Here is a 5,187-nt window from a genome sequence, read left to right as displayed (position 1 = left end):
ACACTGCAATGGAATGTTCTTTGGAGCAGTACATTCTGCAAAGTCTGAATGTATTTTGTCAAGTGGGGGCTAAGTTATATGACTATTGTATGTATGTAAATATTGCAACCTTTGAAAAATAGGTACTCTGGTGTGCTAATGGCCTTCATCCCTCATTGCAGGGGCTGGACTTTGGGGATAACGGTCTGGAGCCTTCATTATCCAGCCTTGCTTCGCATGGGCCGATAACTTGGGCTGGAGGGCCATTATCCCCATTCCAGTCCTGGGAATGGGGGATGAATGCCACATTATTCCCATTAGCATATCACAAAATACTAATGGAAATGTTGGAAAATCTTATTGAGTCTATGGGCCTCATTACATGGATGGCGGTAATGGTTAACGGCCACCGACTTACTACGAGGTCCCTTAGCGGGTTGGTGCTTTAACGCCTGCTTTTTGCAGGCGTTAAAAACCAACCCGCTAATGGACCTCGGAGCTAATTACGGCACCGCAAAATTGCGGTGCTGTAATTAGCGCCTTCCCCATTCCCATAGAGCCCTATGGGGCAGAAATGGGAATGGGGAAGGGCAATGGCGGAAGGGGGCTTTACCGCCCCTCCAACCTTGGAATGGGGCGGTAAATCCCCTTTCTGCCAAGGCGGTGCCGGTATTTTACCGGCATGAGCCATGGCGCTAATAGTGCCATGGCTCACCGCCTACCGTGTAATGAGGCCCTATGTACTTTACTGAGAAATGTAAAGTAGATGTAGCTTCGAAAGCACTTTGAAATTGCTCCCCTCTGCAGGTTACTCCCCCATGCAGAGTGGTGTGCTGCAGTACATACAGAGGACTGTTTTATTTGAAAGATGTGGATCAACAGCCTCTTTTATTGCTTGCAAGGTAGATGGTGGGATTGTGTGTCCACTGAGGTAGGCTGTGTGGTTACAGTACAGTACTGGTACTGGTACTGGTTGAGGAAGATGAGGTGGAGGAAGACAGCCTACTACTTGCTAAGAGAGGAACAGCATTTCTGAGAATATTGCAGTGGTTGGATTGGGTGTGGCAGAGTATGTAAGTGGTCCCGTAGGAGTACTGTCCAGGTAGTCCGCGACTGAGTACAACGTTGCATTTCACTTTGGTAGCTTTGGTAGCTTTAGCCTTTGGTACATTCTCAACAGTGGTAAAGAACTGCCACATCCACAATTCTCTCTTGGTGCAAGAGGTAAGCACTTCTTTTACCTCATCTTCTTGGTCATCTTCATTGTATTTGTAAGTACTTTGATTTTTTTGTTGTGTAAATCCTCCAGCTGGTGGTGGTGGCTCTTGGGGAGGAGGCATGGCAATAGCCGATGACATTTTTAATATAAACAGCCGTTTTGCTAATATCCCTCCAAGTATGTGCTGTGTGCTAGATTGTTAATGGATAATGATTAAGAATAGGTGTAGGACCTGTGCAAGGAGAACATTTTGGGCTTGAATGTTCCACAAAGAACTGTCTGTTAAGCACGGACCTGATCGCGATGTACGGATGCATTCTTGAACACGTCATCATGCTGTGCGTGAGTGCATGGTCACGAGACACTTTCCCTAAAGGTCCGTGATAACATCAGTAGTTCATGAACGTCAACGGACACGAAAACAGTGGTAAAAGTTGCAAAAAGTGTATAGAAGTATTAAAAATAATTCTAGAAGGTCAGAAATTGCAGATTTTTAAGGTGAAAGTTTGTAAATTGGACACAGATTTTGTTATATTGGGGTAAGTATGATTTTAATAAGTTGTAGGAAATTAGCATGAACTGGTAAAAACCCACGAAACTCACTGAAAAAAACATTGCTAAAAGGATGCTATGGTTAAAGTTGGACTGATAAAAACCTATGAAATTCTTTGAAAAACCTTTATTAAAGGGACATTACGGTTAAGGTGCAGTAATAAAAACCTATGAAATGTACTGAAAATGTTTATATTTATTTTGTTTCACTGGAAGATCTTGTTAAAGGGTCATTATGGTTAAGTTGTGCTTATAAAAACCTATCAAATTCAGAGAAAAAACGTTGTTAAAGGGATGTTATGGCTCAGTTGCCCTAGTAAAAACCTATCGAATTCAGTACAATAACTTTGTTAAAGCTACGTTATAGTTACTTTGCACTAATAACAACCTATCCATATTTTGGTTACAAGTAAAACCAAAAACTCACCAGTTATGGTAAGCTAAGCAACTATAACTCGCGCCACCACCGTGCTCTGCTAAGACTAACACCCATGACATCAAAGATGACATCACAAATGTCATTGATGACATCACTGATGACATCACGTCTGGCTCCTTTTTTGGTCACTGACATATTTGGGCCAGGTGGTTTTCTTCAGTGAGTCAGAAACAGAAAATACAAAAGGTACTGTATTTGCAGACATTCCCTTCTCATATGTTCTTACAGTACTTTCTTTAGGGTTCAGTCACATCTTGTGGTGCATATACATAGGGGAAAAAAGCAGGCCTGAAACACAGCTATCATTTCTGTACTTCAAGATAACCATTTAGGATATGAACACTTTCTAATGATACTGCTTCTCTTTGGGTTACTTTATATTCCCTCTATATGCCAAAGATTTGTATGCATTCTGGTCTCTTTATGTTTAGTTTGTAGCAGTACAATTCTGCAGTAAGTAATGCATTATTAGCTAGCTATTACATGTTGCACAGTATGCAAAAGTCTGATACGGAAGCATTCACCATTTTACTATCCAACAAGGAAACATTATAAATATTGCACATCTATGGTTCATGCTGCAGGCAATGTCTATGTTTCTATATGAGTAGGTTACTGTACTTGAAAGAAAACTGTAATTGAATATTGTTTATATCAGTACATTCTTTAGTGAAGTACGTAGTCCATAATACATCTCGCAATCACCCCTCACAATTGTTTGCCAACATGATACTCACAACCCTTTGTAGGCACTTTTCATGAAAAGTAACTGCACATGTGATGTCATCAGTGGTGTTATCAATGACATTTGTGATGTTATCTTTGATGTCGTGGGTGTTAGAATAACCTGTACTTTCAACACTATTACCTCAATGCTGTATTACACACAAACTCAGATACAAATGTCAGCAGGTCAATTGCAAAGTACTGACAGCAGAACTGCACTACAAAGTGGTAAGTACACTATAGATGTTCCTATAACTGTGCAGTTTGTTCTGTGTACAATGCTAGTAACAATTATTTATCTTTTTTTACAGAGAAATGGCAAGCACCCTGGCGTGGTTTGAGGAGAATTTTCCTTGTGATGAAATGAGTGAAGATAGCAACTCCAATGGTATACAGTGCAGTTTGAAAAGTAAGAGAATTAATACACATTCCTTCACATGAACCTAAGACATATTTCTTTCTTTAACAGTACATAGGCGAAAGGAAGGGAATGGCCCAGAAGCAGTAGCTCCTCCACAAGTCCATGGGCATATAGAAAACCAAACTGTGTACAAACTTAACTAGTGAGACTGGATTAAAAAATGGACCAATTGATGAACAGTTTTCGGCCACTTAAAAGAATTTGTACAGAGACATATAATGGACTATATTAAATACGACTGCCCAACTTGCACCTGTACCCCTTCTCCCTGTCCAAGCCAACCATCCCCCAAATTCCCTGTAAGCAAATATGTTATGATGAGACCTCAATCCCTTCCTCCCCTCCCCCCGTCTCCAACTCCCTCATGGTCAGCCGCTTCTCGAAGCAACGAGCTGGGGGTAGATCTCTCTCCGCAGCAGGGGCCTCCCTCTGGAACAGCCTTCCTGCCTCCCTGAAACTTGAGGAGAACCATCTCCGGTTCCGGAAGCACCTCAAAACCTTCCTCTTCGCTTCTGCCTTCTCTCTCCCTCTCCCCTGCTAAACCTGCTAAACACTGAAGTTTGCACTAAACCTGCATCTGGGCCACTCTGTGACCTCGGTCCAGGGCCCAGCCACTCTCCACTTGCACTGCCTCCCTGGCTCCCGCTGCACTGTGGGACTGTCACTGCATCCCTACAGCCCCCTTCCCAGCACTTGCTCTGCACTTACCTCGCACTTGCCACCAGCTGGCCCTTTTATTATTATTTATTATTTTATTACGCTACTTACCTTGTACTGCACTTTCCCCCCCACCTCCTCCCCCTGCACTTTCTCCTTTTCCCCTTACCTCTGCACTTGCGCGATCTGAATGACACCTGGCCTAGTAGGATCGTTTGTCTGTCTTCCCCTTGTTTCCCCCCCTCCCTGCCTCGTCGCGCCTTGAAACACTTGTGTATAGGCGCGTTACAAATACCATATCATATCATATCATATCATATCATAACCAACCTGTGGAAAACCCCAATTCCCCAGTATAAGTTTCCATTTCTGCTACCCCTTCCCTTTCCTATTTGTGTGTGTTTATGTGTATAAATAAAGTTCTATGTGTATACTGTTGCTGTGTGTGTGTGTGTGTTTTCTTTTTTAAAAGCCCCGTTAGGAGCACGGGACTAACCGGGATGTCTGCAATTCATCAAAATGGAGGTGTCCAACAGACACCACGCCTGTCCGAGAAGTCTGCATTCAAAATGCAGGTGTCCGTAGGACTCTGCTTCTGTCCACATGTCTGCAAAGCTGTGCCATACCTTTCATTCGGGGACCCCACACCTTTCCTGCAGATACCTGGGCACATGCCCATCACATTCCCTGTGCACTAAAGACGTGCCTTTCTGGCATGTCTGCAAAGTTGTGGCATACTTTTAATTAGTTCGGGGACCCCAGCCATGTCTGGCGGACACCTGGGCACATGCGCATCTCATTCCCTGGGTCCTACGAACACCGCACCTGTTCGGAACTGTCTGCTTCACATGCGTCACACTATTAATTCGTTCGGGAAGCCCAACCCTGTCCACAGGATAAATATGCACATGTGCGCAACATAACTCATGCAATAGGTGTCCTACGGACAGCCGTCTCATTCGCAAACATTTGTGACGTCACCATGTGACAGCACCCACGCTGCGCGTCGTTCTTATCCTCGAACAGGATCCGGGCCCCCAAACAGCAAAAAGGTGGTTTTTGGGCCAATCCAAGTTGTTTTACTTTGAACCTTCACCCTTGCAGAGGTCCGAGATGATGCCCCAGTCTATCTGGACACTTTTTGGAACTTTGTGAGCCCAGCTTGGGGTGCAAAGTGTCTGCGGAGTGCGCAAC

The sequence above is a fragment of the Ambystoma mexicanum genome, chromosome 5q, assembly GCF_040938575.1.
Source record: "Ambystoma mexicanum isolate Mex_15411 chromosome 5q, UKY_AmexF1_1, whole genome shotgun sequence".
NCBI classification, from domain to species: domain Eukaryota; kingdom Metazoa; phylum Chordata; class Amphibia; order Caudata; family Ambystomatidae; genus Ambystoma; species Ambystoma mexicanum.
This window is presented reverse-complemented; position numbering follows the sequence as displayed.